Genomic DNA, 19711 nt, shown 5'->3' on the forward strand with positions numbered 1-19711 from the left:
AGTCATAAAATATAAACAAAAAATCTTTTAAATTTGGGTTATTTTTAATTGGGTTATTATATGTGACATAAATGGTTAATTTTCATGTGCTTATTGCATATTTTACAAAAATATTCATTGAAAATGTGTTGCATTTCACTTTTGCATACCGTTAAAGCAATTGACACATTTCTGTATTTGATCGCAAATACTTATTGTAATTGAATGAGAGCTTTTGTCAAAACATTTTTGGCCTTTTAAATTTACATATTTATAAATATTTCATCAAAATATTTTCAAATATTTTATCAGATGGTGATGATTTGACAACACGGACGTGATCCAGTACACCTATGTCCTTTTCTGATATTATAGGCTACATGACAAACTCCACAATAATATATACAGAATAATAATATATATGCAGAATTATTCACATTGGTTATTGTGAAATAAAAGACTAAATTTTTTTTATTTCCTGTTCTTTAAAATATAAAATTTTTCCTTTTGTACCATACTTTTATGCTGTTATTTTGTAATTAGATAGACGTTTTTGAAATTTGTTTAGTTCGATGACCCCACAGCCATAGTTAGGAATCGTTAGACCCACATTTGTAATACGTTCTTTTGCTTTTTTAGATTGCAAATTTAAATTCGTTTTGATTATTTGTTTATGAAACGCAGATTTTTCGACATTATTAACTGCCACAACTAAAGCTCCGGTGCTTTTGCATTAATCTTCGAACTGTGTGTACTTCAAAGCTTAACCGATTCTGCGTGGTAATTTGACACATGTAGCTGTTATGTAAAATTTATCAGAGCTAAAACTTTCAGAGTTACTTTGAAAAATATTCGCTATTATATTCTACACGTCTTTAAATGTTAATTCTCCTGCATCCTGAAATTTTATATCAAGAATATATTTCAAAACTTGTTTAATAGCGTTTTTTAACTAATCAATTGGCTCTAAATGTGGTGGCGCTGCTTTAAATTTTGTTATACGACCTCGCGTAATTATATTAAATTGGTTTATGACGGAAATGATTTCACTTTCAATTATATACGCGTCTGGATTTTTCTGAAAAGAATGCATAATTTTCTCTAAGTTAATTTTCCGCACCATGTTTTCACCTAGCTTTATCAAGTAACACTAAACACGATAATTCAACATTTTGCTTTATAAAAGAAAGTTACAATGTAACAAAATCATATTTCAAGAATTTAAACTGTAGTTTTCAATTTATAAATAGAATTTTTGAGATATGATTGTGGGTTAATGGTTTGAAATAAATGACAACAACAACGACAACAACAGCTACAACAATTGTTGTGAAATAAAGTTTCACTATTCTATCAAGCAATCTATTGAATTCAATAGATTGTTTTTCGATTGGGGTTGACGAATGCCACACCATAAAAGAAAAATAAGAACCAGACATAGAGTTTATGAACATCTTTAGCAACATTTGGATTGATAAAAAATACATTTCGGTCCAATAAATGGTTATAACATAACCGAAATAAAGTGGGGTTATTAATTGAAAATTCATGGAATTTGGATAACGGTAAATTTGAACGGCCATTTTGCTTTTCTAAAGTTTAACTATAGTATACCGCGCTAGGGGAAGCAAGCCACTGCCTTCCTGCGTTTGCAAAATTTCAAAAATGCTTATGGTTTCATTGCAACAAATAGTTGAAAAAGGACATTTTTAGAGTTTTGGGGGCGTATAACTTCTAGAGGGGGGAGATAGGTAAAAATTTTGTTCTACAAAAATAAGTTTCTAGTAAAGAACTATATACGTATAAAATTTCAGCTTTTTATCTTCAAGGGTGTAGAAGTTTTGTAAACAAAAAAGTGTCCACGGACGGACGGACGACGGACAGATTGAAACTAATAAGCACTTTTTTTCAAAAAATTTTTGGAAAAGTGCTAAAGACAAAGAAAATCTAGTAAGATTTTTTTTTCCAAACTTTTCTCGGTAAAAAAAATTATAGGTTTTTATGAGAAATGGTACTTATATGATTTGAAAATTTTAAATGCATTTTTCTCACATTGGGTGCAATTTAAAAATTTGAAAAAAATCTAGAAGTTATTAATTTTAACCAGCTGGAGCGAATTTTTAAACACATGAAATACAAATTTTGACATTTATTCTAATAGAAAAAAAGTTTTTTTTTTCAATATTAAGTTATTTTTATTCGTCCAAAATGAAGTTTGTAAATGATATGGTGCTAACATTATGAGGTTACTTAACCATTAATAAATAATTTAATGGGATTAATAAATTTTAAACAAATGTTTAGAAAAACTAAAATTGTTGTATGGTTGATGCAACTAAAAAGGTAAAGCAATTATGTAATTTAAAATATCCGATTGAATAGAAATAGATTTAAAGGAAGAAAAACATGAAATTTTGTCGAATTAGGTGAATTTCATAAGAAAATTTGGTGTTTGCTTTGAAAAATTTGTAAAATTTTTGGATAAAGAATTCGTATTTTTCCAAATTTTTTGATAAAGGATTATTAAATTGAATTTAATTTTAGTTTTATCAACATCTTATAAATAATTCAAAATTCTATAAAAAAAGTTTCAAGATTTCAAAAAATTTCTTACGAAATTATACAGTTAGATAAAACTGAAAAAATAAAACAAGGGAAAAATTTGATTTAAGTTCAAATGCTTGTTATTCTGAAGGAACATAGAATACAAAATCAAACAGCATGGCTATTTTAAGCCCTTTACTCGCCCTTTCAAAAACTGTTTGCTTAAACTTCCTTTCTTTTTTGGAACGAAAGTTATAATGAAAAAAACTTGGATAAGTAAAAATTTCATGAAAAATCGTTAAAATCCCTGGAACTCGAAATCCTTGAGATTTGGCAACCAGTCCGGAACAAAAGTTTTATTCATTTTCGATCCTCTAATCATTGATATATGTTGTTATATATACCTTTCTTAATCACCCTATATACCTTTTTCTGCTAATTCAAAAGCCGTCACATATCTTTTTGTAGTCAAGCTAATCAATTATTCAGTTAAAGTGTCAAATAACCAAACATAGGAAAATTCATCGACGTCAGCAGTAGAAATATTTTTATATAGAATTTTTTCAATAAACAATAATACTGCAATTTCAACATTTTAATTGAATTCGATCAAGTATATTGTTGAAAACTTCAAAAATATATTCAAAGCTACCACAGTTTAGCACTTTGTAGTGCGGCACCTGAAAAGACATTTTTTTCTGTTAATTTGATTAAAACGAAATTGAGAAACTCCTTTTATGTTAAAATGGTAAGCAACATTTTAAATTCAAAAGAATTATTTAAAAATATTGAACAGTTACGAACCAAGTGTGATTTTATTTAAACCTTTACTTCAAGTATATGTTTTTTATTTAAATCACATTTTTAGTCAACACCATTAAGGAAAGGAATAAGTCAGTAAACATATGACCATAAAAGCAACGTTATAATAATTTTTATGGGTTTTCTTTAGTATTTTAAAGTATTTTCTGATTCATAACTAGAGCCCAAGTTTCATGTAAAAAATATTATTTTAAGTTTATTTATTAGTTATTTATTAATTTAAGTTTTTATTGTGACATTTTTTAATTCGAATTGTTTATAATTTTTATTAAAAGTTTTTGTTTTGAAATATAGAAATTGGTTCCACTTTTCCGAAAATGGTTCCCTTTTTTGAATATTTCTGCTCCTTGTCCAAAAAATCATATGACAGCCCTGAGATTTTTCAATATTAAGAAGGGACCGTTATGGGAATGTTTCTTCAAAAAGTGCCCCTTAGGGAGCTGATGTACTTGTTGCAGATAAAAACTCGATATTTACGGCTGCGACAATTCGGAGGTGATTGCGGTTAAAATTGAATCAACTTCTAAAAAAGTTGTGTACCACCGAATTCTAGTTCTGACCTATACTTTAAGTTATGTACAATAGTTACATGGAACACGGTTATAATGGTACAATGGTTTTTTTGTTTAAAAACATATACAATTCTATTATTGCATATGACGAGGTTTTCTATTAATTATTTTCCCAAAATAACGTGCTCGACACATGACGGGAAACCATTTTTGGTTCTAATAGATTGTGATGGCGAGCTGGAATTATCTTTTGTGGATTCCTTTCACTTGAATAACCTACCGCAAGTTTCGTCAATTATAAACCGCCAATAGAAGCAATTGGATTTGGTTTTTACTTCTGATTGGTATAATTGCGTATCTATCGTTCTGCCAAATCAATTGAATTAAGTTGACTACTTTGATACTCTGATTTATTTACGGCCAACCACGTACGGGCAAGGTCCCTTCCTACCGGTTTGATTTTAAAAGGGCTAATTGCACAATATAAAATTTCTTTTCTGCTTACGAGTTTCCTTCAGTATTTCATATTACTGATATCGAGTCGATGACGAGTAAGTTTTATGAAATCATATTTGGTGCGTTTCAATTTTTAATTCCAACTATAAGGAATTGGGATTCTGGTCCTCCATGATTTTTTAAGGAACTGAGAAGGTTGCGTAACAAAAAAACCAAATTTTGGAAGCTGAAATTTTGCAAGCTGAAACTTTCCTTAGCGCTAGGCATTACGGAAAGCTTCAGCTTGCGTATGATACTTTCAGCTCAGAAGCTATGGTATGTGATATGTATATTTTATGAATTTCTGACGACATTATACATAATCTTAAAAGTTTTTGGAAATTAATTAATCATAAGAGGAAACGTGATAGCTATTATATAATCATAAAAGGAAACGCGATAGCCAACATTTTTTAATTTTAACGGTTCTTGAAGTAATAATTCTGAGGTGATTTTTGTACTTTTTCGTGACTTTTTCGCCGAATCATCCTCTTAATTCAATTTACAGTGAATTTGGATGATTTTCGACATATAAATAACTTTAAGCACCACTTTTTCCAAATTTGCCAAAAACTCGACTACAGTTGAAAAATACCTACTCAACTTAGGTTCTAGCCGGGGCCTGATGGTATTCCTGAAGTAATTTCGAGTAAGTGTTGTTCTTCTTTAGCAGATTCATTATCTTTTGTTTTCAATAAGTCTTACTCCTCAGGAATTTTCCCTTCCTTTGGGACGGAACCCTTCATTAGACTGATTCATAAGAAAACAGTGATGTGGTAAACTATCGTCCTATTGCTAAACTTTCGGCCGTTCCAAAAGTTTTTGACCTAATGATATATGATGGCATTTACTCCCACAGCAATCCATTTATTAGTAGTTGCCAGTACCGTTTTCTGATAAAGAAATCAACGGCGACTAATCTGATGGAAGCTGCTTATGTTTTTTTAAATAATATGGAAGACGGGTGTCAAATGTTTTATCGCACGACGTAATTCTTATGGATTTAAAATATTAGGTGTTCCCAATAATTTTGAAAGTTTGGTTGGCTCTTTTTCATTCATCGGTACCGTCTCTGCTTGTGCCTAGTTCTGGAGTTCCCCAGGGCAGCCAACTGGGTCTGTTGCTCTTCATTATTGCTGTTATTGCTGTTAATGCGTTCATTTTAAATTGTAGTGGAGTATTAATTTACGCTAATGGCATGAAAATTTTTAAGAGGATTCGTTCTGTAAATGGCTTAGTTCTCTACAGAGTGATCTGGATAGCTTTTGCAGATGGTGCACTAGTAACAACTTAAAAATGATCACTAACAAATGTGCGCTAATGTGTTATTCCAGGCAGAGACAGCCAATAGTATAAGATTATACTTTAAATTATCAAGTTCTTAGTAGGGTTGATTTAATTATGGACTTGGGGGTTTGCTTTGATAATGAGCTATCACTACAACTATGTGGTTGCCAAGGCAAGCTCTATATTGGGATTTATTAAACGCTGGTTACGGGAGTTTGATGATCCCTATATTTTGAAGTCCCTATATTTGTCTCTGTCAAATGATCAAGAGTCAATTCGAAGAATTTTTAACCTTCTTTGGGGGATCCTGTTTTTCTTCCTCCTTATAAGGACAGACTCAAATTGATTGACTTACCTACTTTAAGTAAAAGACGTGATGTCGCAGGACGTGATCGCATTTTTCAACTTATGAAATTTGTAACAACTTCAAGAACATACTTGATTTCTGTTCAACAAAGGACACTGTAACAGGATTCTAACTTAATTAATAATAATACATGTATTGTAATTTTAAAATATCTATAACATTTTGTATTGTTTTGTTTTTCTGTTTTGGATTTAATATAGATTTTAGTTTTCTGTAAGTCACAATAAGTAGATTGATATGTATATTATTTTGTAATATGTTTGACGTAGGCACGTAAAATAAAAAAAACAATAATAAAAATAAAATAATAGCAATACAAAAAAATATAAATGAAAAATTTGCATGATTCAAATTACAAACCAAAAAACTTTTAATAATTTCATATGATCCAAGTTGTAAATTAAACGTTTTGGAGAGACAAAAGTGTTTATGGAGCAAATAAATTTTTTATGTTTGCACTTTTCATTACTTTAAAATTATTTTATTTGTTGTTTGAGAATATAAAGAGTTATGTACTAAATTTCTAAAAAAATGTATTTCATTACTCTTAAAATTTCTCTGTAAATATATTCAATGTTTAAGGTAAAATAAATAGTTTTAATTTCAATTAAAATAAAAAGTTTTGATTTCAGTTGATGAAATTAATTTTTTATTTTAATGTAGATTTGCAAATACAAATTTAAGCAATACATAAATTTTCCAATGAATCTCGTTTTCTTATTGCTTCCTCTTTTTTAACTTGTGCTGTTTGTTGATTGTTTCCAAAATTGATTTCGGACTTACTTGATTTGTTGGGAAAAAAATAGCTCTTCTAATTAAATAAATGCTTCTATAGTTAAGTATAAAATATTTCAAATTTTAAAGAACACAACAGTCAAAAATTAATTATGTGACAATTATTGGTAAAGCCTAATAAAAATTTAAAATTATGATCTAAAACGCATTACAACGCAAACGCAAATAATGAATGCCTTACAACATTCATTATTTTTGTAAAACAACAAGACTGTTTTATATTTTACAGAATTGAAAGTAAGAAAAACGCATATTCAAATACATAAAAAAATAAAATATTGTAAAGCCAATGATCGCAATTACGTGGCACGCGTGCCAAGATTGGCACGCTTCGAAACTTTGCTGGCACGCGTGATAAGTTGGTATTGAAGAATATATCTGATATTTTTGTTTTTATTTTTGTTTATTGAATATATTTCAGTTTTTTTTTATATAAATTTATATTTAAATATAAATAAAAATAAAATAATAAATGAAATAAATAAAAATTAATATAAAAACGAATATAAGTATTCTGATTTTCAATACTACTTAATTTTATGGAATAGATTCGACACGCCGAAATATTGGTTTGAAAAAACACATCTTTTTTGGCACGATACATAAAATCTTATTGCAATCACTGAACGGTTCTTTCAGAAATATAACCGTTGATTCACAAGTTAAATATTAATTTTTTCATGGTAAACTTTTCCAATCAAAAAGCAATTTCTATGCTACTGAAAGAGAACTTTAAAATTTTAGCATGTTCACAGAAAGCTTGGAAAAATGTCAATCTGTTTTGGGGAAAATTTTATAAAGCTGCAATATTACATCACGCTAAAAAATACAGTTATTTAGAATTATAGAAAAACTTACAAAAATTCATTTTTTAAACTGATGTTGCATTTAAACTAAAAGTAATACAGGATCGTTGTATGCTTGGTAGATAAACTATTGTATCTGATTTCCAGAAAAATGTCTAAATGTACCGTTTTGCTTCACAAAGATAGAGCTATAGCCTTTTGTTTTAGACAGAGTTGTTAAGCGTTCGGGAATTGATGTTCAATTCCTTTGGGGATATCCTCATCTTTGTGTTTGGGACGGTGATATTATTGGGGAGCGTGGGGGTAATACAATAAATCAGGGATGGTTTCGGTGGCTCGGGGGGTTCCCCTACCCCACTTGGCTCCCCAAAAATCTACGATCTACAATCTACTATTTTTCATCACGCTAAAAAATACAGTTATTTAGAATTATAGAAAAACTTACAAAAATTCATTTTTTAAACTGATGTTGCATTTAAACTAAAAGTAATACAGGATCGTTGTATGCTTGGTAGATAAACTATTGTATCTGATTTCCAGAAAAATGTCTAAATGTACCGTTTTGCTTCACAAAGATAGAGCTATAGCCTTTTGTTTTAGACAGAGTTGTTAAGCGTTCGGGAATTGATGTTCAATTCCTTTGGGGATATCCTCATCTTTGTGTTTGGGACGGTGATATTATTGGGGAGCGTGGGGGTAATACAATAAATCAGGGATGGTTTCGGTGGCTCGGGGGGTTCCCCTACCCCACTTGGCTCCGCAAAAATCTACGATCTACAATCTACTATTTTATTAGAACATCCTTCGTTTAGAAGATCCCATAGGTTTTCCGATAGATCTGACAGAGAGAGAGAAATAAAGAGAGATGAAGAAAGATGAAGATCACAGGTAGAAAAAGATAGAGTGAGAGGTAAACAGCGCTGCCAAATAGATTAGCGCGAATATCTTAATTTTTTAAAAATAAATGATTTTGGAAATTTGGTAAAAAAAACCTTCACAAACCCTTCGAAACCTTTAATTGAAGTTTAATTAGAAAAACGTTGGAAGCCAAAAGATTGCAATTTCATTTCGAACCAAACAAGACACCAAAAATAAAAACTAATTATGTCATAGGCCGTATGCATATTTAGTTAATGCAGCAAGTTGGTTAATAATTAATTGGACAGGAGAATATAAAAAATTTTCTGTCACGGAAGAAGTACCACTGTGCGTTGCTTATTAAATTGACTTTTTATTAATAATTATATTTCTTATTCTAAAATTTTCTAATTGTACAAGTACACATTGGGTAGACAGAGCAACATGTGTAATCTAATATTATTTTAGATACCTTATTTTTTTAAAATTCTTTATAACTATATTTAAAATATTTTTTTACTATAATGTTTTTAAAAATTTCGATACCTTTCTTATTATTAATTCTTGAAAAGTGCATATTAATAACGAACTTTGATATTTGTAAACTAGAAGGATTTATTTTACCATAAATGTTAGACAAAATCAAACTCATTTATTTCATTTATAGTAAATTCTTGTAAATCATCTGCATCGATAAGGAGTTTTAACAATTCGCAAAAAGATTTTATACGGAAAAGAGAGGTACAAAAAACTAGAATTTAGTCGGGATCCATGTCGCCCTGTATATCTATTACAGACTTACAATGAATAGATATTAACTTAATGTAATTCCTATCGTAAATAACACAGTAACATCACATGAACAATTCGTGAAATGTCTATTAAGATTCTGCACGACATTCAATTATAAAAAAAATTAGTCTATTTATTCTATTTAAAAGCCTAAATTCTCGCAAATATCTTTTCCCCACCCTGTTCATCGTTCTCCTTACACAAACAAGTAAGAAAAGAAAATTAAAAAATTTTTTTGTTTTTAATTTTGGGGCAATTCCTCAACCTGTAACTCTTTCCAATAAAAAGAGATTAGTGAGGAAAATTTATTTAAAGCACTGAAAGTTCTAGATCTTTATAACCAAATGGCAACAACCATTTCTTATACAATTTTAAAAATTTATTTAAATTACTCCCTAACATTCTGAGGTATACTATTGTAATAACTAGGAGCAAGAAAATTAAAAAATTTTTGAAAACGTGTTACCCTGCTTAAGGAAACGCGAACCAAATTTTGACTATTTATCCTTAGCCCATAAGAACTATAAAATTTAATTGAGCATATCACTTCTATAAAATTTAATTAAACACTTATACGCATAAGGATGTTTTAAAGACAAAATGACTTTTGCATGAAATAGTGGCCAGCAATGAAAAAGTCTAAATTTTCCATGAATAATTCTCAGTATACATTGTTCCGAATAACTGAAGTATACAAATAACATGCAGAATTGTGAATAATTGCAGTATACATTGCCCTCAATTTATTTTATATATGTAATAAATTTTTAAAAGCAGTTCAACTGAACAATAGTTCCTTAAACAGTAGAAAACACGACTACAATATAACATATAGCCAAGTGTTTTTCAATTTAATGACTCCCAAATATTTTCGGCTTTCTACAGTTTCAATTTTAAAACAATTTTATGAAAAGTTATCAAGAAATTGAGCCCTAGATGGAATACAATTTTCTCTTTACATATAAAGATAGAGCATTTATTCGCATGAAATATGAAATTATTATGCCGAGGTACGATGGCCCGGAGATCATTTAATTTTAAGAACATTAGTTTCGTTTTACTGCTGATATTAAGATTATGAATCATAAGCCCATTTCTGAGAAGATTTAAGTCAGCTTCCATATTACTTTGAAGTTTAAAAGCGAAACGAATGAAAATGTTCCTCAGGGCTCTAAAATAGAACCCTGAGGAACGCCTGAAGTGATATCTGTTAAATTACTGAAAAAAAAATTTATTTTTTGTAATCTATTCGACACGTAAGATTAAAAAAATCCAACATAAAACCCCTGATATCAATATTTCAAGTTTTTTAACAATCCAATGTTTTCAAGTTTTTTAACAAGAATTCCGTAATCTATTGTGTCAAAAGTTTTTTTTTATATCAATGCAGCCGTATGTAACTTATTATTCAGACCAGAGTATAATTCCGAACATAATTTTAATATAACATCATCAGCACATATAATATCTTCTAAGAAAACAAACTGGTTTCTATAAAAAAAATCAACACTATAGAGAGAGCTGAGCATTTTTATACCATGCACTTCGTGAAGGGTATATTCACTTTGGTATGGAGTTTGTAACCACTTGAAGGAGTCGTCTCCGGTAGGCACATATACATAAATTCTTACTCAGCGTAAAATAGCAGCGGCGGCTGCTATTGCAATTGGGCCAATTCGGACAATGGGTTCGGGTAGCTGCCATATAACTCAAAGAGGTTTTTTTTAAATATTTCAAAAACTAATAAAGATATCAAAATCGAATTTTGCAAAGATGTGTCCAATTATGTTCTACATATATTCTAAAAAGTTTAATGGAATGGCTGTACTGGTTCGGGTAGCTACCCTACAACTCCAAAAAATAATTTTAAATATATGGAAAAATAATAAGGTTAGATTCATGAAACTTGGCAGTCGTGTGCCCAATATCAGCCCACACATATCCCTGAAGTTTTGATGGAATGGCCTAACAGGTGTGAGTAGCTGCAATGGAACTTCCAAAGCTAATTTAAAATATTCCAAAAAAAAATAAAGGAGTTAGATTCATGAAACTTCGCAGTAGTGTGTCCAATTATAGGTCAGACATATCCATGCAGTTTCTGTAGAGTGGTTTGTCAGGTTCGAATACTTGGTATATAACAATGAAAACTAATTCTAGATATTTCAAAAACAAATTTTAAACTCAGATTGCTAACGGTTTATACCTACTGAAACGTTTTTACTTGTTTTTATTAATTTTTCAAACAATTTTTTGAACAACAAAGATAGGCCTATAGTTTGTAATATCTAGTTTAGAACTCCTTCTAGGAAAAGGGATTACTTCCGCAATTTTGAGTGGAAGCGTGAGCGTAATGTACAACCAAGTTGACATGTAAAACAATACCGGATTTACAACCCGACTAATTTATTTTCAAAATAAATTATTAATGCAATTATATTCAAAAGTATAAAAATGCATATTCGTACCTGGCGTATTAAACAGATTCATTGTGCAATAACAATTTTTTTGACCTATAATATTTGAACTTTAGCTGAATGAAATTTTAGCTGAATTTCCAAAAACAATATGAAATTCATTTGCAAGATTGTTTTTTTTAGTAACTCTTTTGTCTCTAATTATAATTTCGTTGATTATAATTAGAGACAAAAGAGTCCACTCCAATTTGGAGTTACCGACATGTTTTGAAAGTTCAGAACTATAGTATAGATTTCGCGATCTTTTATATTAATACTCGATTCCTTGCAAAGATCTTTAAAAGAATTTCTCAATTCAACATTATTATTCAACTGGTTTATGATTTTTAAACAAACTTTATTCCTATATTTTATTTTAGTTAGAAGAAAATGTGTCATCCATGCCTTAAGGTTCTTCTCATTTTTAAGCTCCTTAGAACTATTTGATATGTCTGAATTTAAAATTTCAATAAAAGCAGTATAGACCATTGAAACAACTTTAACAACTTAAAATTAATTCAACTTTATCCCCCCTTTCCGAATCTAGAAATCTGTTTAAAGGACCATAGTTTATAATTTAATAATAACATATTCAAAATAATCTTATTATAGTCAGTAATACCTAATTTCAAGTTACCTCTTCCAAATTTGCTATGGTTTGGCCATAACTCATGTGACGACATCATAAGTAAATAATTTTCTTTCAATCGCGTTTCCGTTACTAAGTCAATGTTCATGTCTTCAATTACAATAACACTTTTGTTTATTTAGAATATCGCCACTTCATCGTGTCATTAAACTTGAAAACTGAAGAAATTGTGAATTTAATGCACTCGAATATGTCAATTTTACTATATCCGCGGTACTTATAGATATCGAATTACAATTAGAAGACAAATGTACTCTAGTATATACAGAAATGCCACCTTAACTATAATTGTTAACTATATATAAATTATAACTCTCTATATTATTATTTCATTCTTCTTCGCCGTAAATCCGAATTTCAGAAAGAATGATAATAAAAGGAGAATTTTCGAAAGATTTAAGGTGTAACAGAAAGGTATCAAAATTTTTCTCTTAAACTACGGATGTTTTGATGTATAATTGATGTATTTTTAATTTATAAATTTTGTTTGAATTTTAAATATAAATTTATTTTAAAAAAAAAAATTATACATATGTTATCCAAAACGCTTTTCCTCATCAAAATTTTGAAGTTCTTTACACACACAAAACTAACTTTATTAATTTTTTCAATTTAATGGCAGCTTTATATAAATATCTTTTCCTACTAGTTAAACTTTGATTAATAAATATTTTCTTACCTTATTATTCCTTTTCAATTCTCTAAAAAATATTGCTTTTCAATTTTCTTTTCTTGCTCAAAACCTGTTGCCTCACGTCATAGTGTTAAAATCTACTCACATAATGCTCGTTGATGCCTCATAATGCTCGTTGAGCTTTTACAGTAATGTTAAGGTTTGAACTAAAGACTCTCGCTGCTGTTTCTCTGCCATTCGAATTTTCGATCTCCGGCAGGCCAACTATGTCGAAAGATGAGGTTAATGATGCTTGTCCAAAGTCAACTAACTTATTTTCCAACACGCTCACTTTATTTTTAAACACAGTGTTCTGTTGCTCGAGTAGAAGTAATTTCTTCACATATGATTCGTGGGTACACTAAATATTGTCTAGCACAGCTCAGTTATGAAATTAAGAAATTAAAAAATGAAAAAATAAGTGCAGTTCTTTAAAATCTTACTAGAGACTCTAACTATATTCATTATAGAAAGCTACTAAAAGTTCGAAAAAACCAATCATGCAGACCCTCCTATCGGAAATATAGATAACAGCTGAGCAAGAAATAACGAACAAGAAACGAGAAGATTTTCCGATTATCTTGAGAAAATATTTCAGCCAATCTCATCAGACAATATCGAAACACTCTACGATGTGAAAGAACAGGAAAATGGTAATATTGCTTTTGAAGCTGCAAGAGAGGTCAAAAACAAAATAGTACAAAATATTAACCCAAAAAAGGCTCCACCACAATTATGAAAGATAACTAAAGTAATCATGATCCCAAAACCTGGAAAACCACCACATGAATTAACATCATACCGCCCTGTTATCTCTAAATTATTTGAAAAACTTTTGTTAAGAAGGTAAGTACTATTACAGATGAGAAAAAACTTATTCCAGATCATATTTCAGTTTGGTTCGAATAACAAACGTAATAGAAGATACTTTGAAAAAAAAAAGGATTTTGTTCTGAAATATTTTAAGACGTAGCTCAAGCTTTCGATAAGGTATGGCATGAAGGGTTGAATTATAAAGTCAAGTTCTGTATTCACGAATATCAGAAAGATATTTCAGGATCATTATTACGAAAAGAAGATCATTATTCTGAAATTAAAAAAATCCATACAGGTGTACCAAGATGTATAAGGACCAATCCTTTATCTACTGTACACTAGCGACTTGCTTATACCATAACTGTTGTTAAATTCGCTAACGACACGGAAATTCTGGCGACTGGTAAGAACACTATTGAAACAACAACAAGATTACAAAACTGATTAAACAAAGTACAAAATTGGACTGAGAAATGGCGAATTAAATTCAAAAAATTTAGATCAATACATATTGACCTCAGGAAACACACGCAGCCAGTGTATATTAATGAAAAAATAGTACTACATGAAATACAGCCAAATAGCTGGGTTGGCACTTGACGCAAAACTCAAGTGCAAACTTCATGTTAAGAACAAACTTGATGCATTGAATAGAAACATCCGTTTCCGTTTCTTTCCGTTCCGTTTGAACAAGTTATGAAATCAGAGTGGAATTAGGGTATTCAGCTGTGGGGCTTCATCAAAAGTATTATACAGAGATTTCTTCAAAATAAGCCATATAAATAATTTCTTCAAAATAAGCCATAATTGATGCCCCGTGGTATATTCGGAATATCAAACTACATAAGGATTTAAGTGTAGAAATAATAGACAACTTACTTAAAAAATATTCTGAAGGTTATCAAAAACGACTACAAAATCATGTTGATACCAAGACTCTTCAACTCTTGGATAATGATGGCAAAATTAGAAGATTGCAGCGAACAAAACCGTTTATCTGGTATCAAAATTGGAAAAAAATAATTTTCCCCTTTAAAGTCCTTAGCTTCTAAATCTGTTCCTTTTCAACCAATTTGTTCAAAAAAATTTTGAACGTCGTTTGCAAGTACGTGCACATATTCAATTAAATAAATAATAGCTGCCCGGAAAAAGAAAAATTCTTCTAGTCTAATAGAACCGGATTTCCGTGTTCGCCGTTTCTGAGTTACTGTCGTTTTTTATAAGCGAGTGGAAAAGTTGAATTCATTTTCTCTATTGAAGTGACGAATGCAAATAAAATTTAACAGTGACATAAAGTAAGGGTGCATGAAAAAGTATTTTTATATTTTTTGAGTAGATAGCTTGTACCTTCAATCATTAAAATGTATGAATCAACAAAATGAGATGTTATTTTCAATTATGTCGAAATCCAAAAATAAATTTTACATGACATAAATATGTAACAAAAAATTTATATGCATATGTTAATGATATAAAAAATTAAAATAATTATTCATTCTCAATATTTATTTTAATTCTTGTATTTAAATATTTCTTGGAATTTAATTTTGTTAGAGGTATTTTATGCAACTCACGCAAAAGATGTTTTCTAACACTATCAATCCTGTGCACTTTAATTTACATATTTTATAATTTTATTTTGCACTTAAGGTATTTTATTGTTTTAAGTAACAAAGAAAGCTGCAATGGTGGTTCGATGAGTGAAATGCTGTTCGGAAAAAATGCAGAAGTCAGTTCAACAGAGCAAAGTTCAGCAGGGCATCATCTGATTAGAACGCATACAAGGATGACCTCTGAAAATACAAGTGTCAGCTGAGAAGGGCGCAGCGATCCTTCTGGAGTGAGTTTTGTGGAAGGACTGGCGGGGTTGCGGAGGCATCTAGACTAAGGAAGTTCCTGGCAAGTTACCCAGTCGTGCCGAGTTATGCTGATAAATAACTCCTGGACCAGCTCCTGGACCAGCTCCGCTTCGTAGTTGTTGGGGCTGCTTGTGGATGCGCACTTCCCAGAATCTTTGGGAGTCTACTTTGAATGTATACGACAGTGAATCTTGCTCCTTAGAAGTGGTCACAGAAAGAGGAATTCTTTGGGCTATCCGCAGCTTTCAGCCTTTCAAATCGGCAGGCCCGGACGAAATAGTGCCTGTGGAACCACAAAATGCGGTGAAGGTCATCCTGCCCTGGCTGAAAATTATCTATGAATGCTGTATAGACCTAGTAAAAATATAAATTCTACTAAAAATATTGGAAAAATTAATAGAAGCATACATAAGGAGCAACCTTACCCCGAGGTGGGTGTCTCAGACATAACATCCATATCGGAAGGGTAGTTCAACAGAAACGGCCCTACAATCCTTGATACACTACATTGAAGTGTCCCTTAAGTGCGGGGCATCACACTGGCTGCCTTCCTAAATATTGAAGGCGCTTTCAACAATCTCGAGTCGTGATCGATCTCTCAAGCTCTGTCGGAGCTCTCAATTCATGGCTCCCTGACTGCCCTGATAGCTCAATGCATGGCTCCCTGACAGCTTTGGCGGGTCATGCAGTGAGCGCTCTATTGGAAGGGCACTCCGCAGGTGGGTGTGCTTTCTCTTTTCTCTGGAACCTGGTAATCAATTGGTTACTGGTACTCCTGGAGGGGGAGGGCTATAATGTGGTCGCCTATGCAGATGACGTGGCAGTGGCCGTACATCCTCCACGCATTAAATGGGCTGATACAGAAGGCTCTTACCTTCGTTCCGAACTGAGTGACCGGCTGTGAGCTATCTATTAACCCTCAAAAGACGGAGCTAGTCATTTTCAGTACGAATTATAAGATTCCGGGCGTGACTTCTTCGAAACTTGTCGGAATCCGCCTATCATTTAGCAGGGAGGCTGGATTGAGCTGGAGGCCTAACATCATGGAGAGAGTAAAGAAAGGAACTATTGCCCTTTACTCGTGGAAGAGGGCTATTGGGAAGGGGTGGGGCCTGAAACTTAGCATGGTTTATTGGTTGTATACCGCGGTGGTGAGACAGATCCTGATATACACAGTTCCAGAACGGTCCTAGATTTAGGCCGTTTCTTAACGAGATGGCGGGGTAGTTCGAGTTAGACTTAGTTTGGGTTCCAGTGCGATCTCGGGGAATCGCAACGCGGATGAGCCTGCGAGACATAGAACGACCCTCGGAATTTTACCTGGAAAGGAGAACCTGTGCATGCCTCTAAGCACTCACAGGTTCTCGCGGTGGAACGTACCACTCTCAGATGGGCTAATGGAACTACGTGTAACGCGGCAAGGAAGTTGTGGCCAAAGCTAGACTTGCGCCGCACGAGGGATCTAATAACTCTTCGACAGGAGGATATTGGCGCGATGATAGTGGTTTTAACTCGACATTGTTTGATTGGCGAACATGCCAGGAGGATGGACCAACCCGCAAATTACCTCTGTACAAGCTGCTGTGACGAGGAGGAGGAGGAGACGGTGACAAACCTGTTTCCGGTGACTGCTCATTTCCGGCGTTGGCGAACTCCAGGCGGAGGTTTCTTGGGTCCTACTTTTTTGGGCAGGTTACTGACCTACCGAATGTAAATGCCAGATCCTCCCACTCTCATAGCCCCTGTGATGCAGACGCATGCAAGTCTCTGCACTCATTCCAGGTTCTTTCTAGCCGTACCAAGAGCCACCCTTCTGACCCATGCCACTGCTCTATAAGTTAGGAGCGGTACGACCATTATGGCAAACATCTACATCATGACAGATGGAGCCAGCCCCACAACCTGCCCGTGATGGCCCTGCAAACCATAAGTGCCCGGGTTGCCCGTGTACACACAGCCCCTCGTGACTTCGCCAAAGAAGCTTGGAATCAAGCACCACTCCTAAGTATTTGACCTCCGCTCCGCACACGTATATTGTGCGCAGATGCTCCAGCTTCCTTCTCCTAGTGAAAGGCACCAGGGCCGTCTTGTTAGGGTTAAGCCTGAGGCCCACAGTATCGCACCAGACCCGGGCCGCCCGTAATCCCTTTGGGCTATATCACAAAGAGTTCCCTCAAACTTACCTTTAGCGATGATGACTATATCATCGGCATAAGCCTGGAAACCCATTCCCTGACGAAGCAGCCCATCAAGGAGTTCATCCACCACCAAACTCCACATTAGCGGGGACAGAACTCCACCCTCTGGGCATCCCCTGGTCAAGCGCATCCTTAGAGTGCTCTGCCTCACAGCAGTCTCGGCAACTCTCGTAGCCAACATATTGGACATCCATAGAAAGGTGACATCAGCCACGTCCCTACGCCTGAGGGCGCCCGCAATCGCCTCATGAGAAGTGTTGTCGAAGGCCCCCTCGATATCCAGGAACGCGCATGGCGCCACCTCTCGCTGTTCTATTGTGCTTTCTAGGGTACTGGCAAGGCGAAACAGAGCGGTCTCTGTCGACCTCCCTGCCCGATACGCATGCTGGCAATCGCTCAGCGGGCTGCTCGCCAGCACCCCCACCCCGACGTGGTTATCAACTATTTTCTCCATCGTCTTGAATAAGAGCGAAGTGAGGTTAATCGGTCTGAGTAAGTTGAACACTATGTCCCTTCTTCCCACTTTGGCAATAAAGACAACCCTAGCCGGCCGCCAGGACTCGGGAATGTATCCGAGAGCCGAAATAATTTTATTAAGAAAGGCGTAATTGGCTCCAGTCTTCTTGCAAAAGTGCTGGTGAAATGCCATCCACTCCCGACGCCTTGAGCGGCTGGAAAGTGCCAACAACCAACCTTATCCTTTAATCCGTAACTATGCGCGCAGCTCTCCGCCAATCCACAGGACGTAGTGTCCTGCATTCCCACGCCATGGATCCGACATACGGAGTATTGCCGGGGAAATGCGCTTCCACTAGGAGAAGAGCCCTTTGCTCCTCGTTCTTCGTGTAGCCGCCATCCGGCCTCCCTAAAGAAGCAGTCAGTGGCACCCTGTCTCTAGCCAGGGCCCTATGCAGCCTCGCAGCTGCCGGCGTCTCCGCTTTGTTCCCGCAGAATGATCTAAAGCTTCTGCGCATAGCCCTGCGGATCTACTTGCTGAAGGATGTCAAGTTCATCTTGTACTCTTCCCAAGTACCTTCTCGCTTAGCTTTATTGAAAAGCCTGCTAACCCCGACCCTCAGATTTTCCAATCGCGGGGTCCACCAAGGTGCATCTGTGAAATCCCTTGGCACACTAATGGGGCAGTTCGATTCAAAAGCCTCGACCATAATTCCCCCGAGCTCCTCCACAGCCCCTCCAACACCAGGGGATGCCTGGCCACAGTTCTAACCGAGGCTCGCGACAGTTTTGTCTCCAGGTCCCTCTGTATCCCTCCCAGTTTGTCCGTCTCGGATTTCTGAAGGAAAATTTCTCCTTCATCAACCCAGCCAGACAAAACTGAATGATTCTATGATCTGACATAGAAACTTCCTCCGATACCTTCCAGTCGCGTACCAGAAACCCCACATTCGGACTGCCGAATATAATATCCAGTACCTCCTCTATAACCCTAGTTACAAAAGTTGGGGCATTTCCTACATTAAATATTTCTAGGTTTTCTTTAACTACAAATTCTAATAAGGGCTCACCTCTAGTATTGGTGTCGTTGCTCCCCCATGCAACGTGATGCGTATTCGCATCACAGCCCATGATGGGTGGCCACCTCTTCCTATTGCACTGCTCCACAAGCCTCCGTACCTCCAGTTGCGGAGGGGATGCTCCATCCCCCGGAAATTACGCTGATGTGGACACTATCTCCAACTCCTTGCCCCCAACATTAATGCGGGCTCTGACAGGTGTGGGACCCCTTGTAATGTACTCTGAAAGTAAAATAAAGTTAATATTTTTTCTAATTAGAATGCAGGCCCT

Source organism: Condylostylus longicornis, unplaced genomic scaffold, assembly GCF_029603195.1.
Source record: "Condylostylus longicornis isolate FDR11 unplaced genomic scaffold, ASM2960319v2 ptg000239l, whole genome shotgun sequence".
Classification (NCBI taxonomy): domain Eukaryota; kingdom Metazoa; phylum Arthropoda; class Insecta; order Diptera; family Dolichopodidae; genus Condylostylus; species Condylostylus longicornis.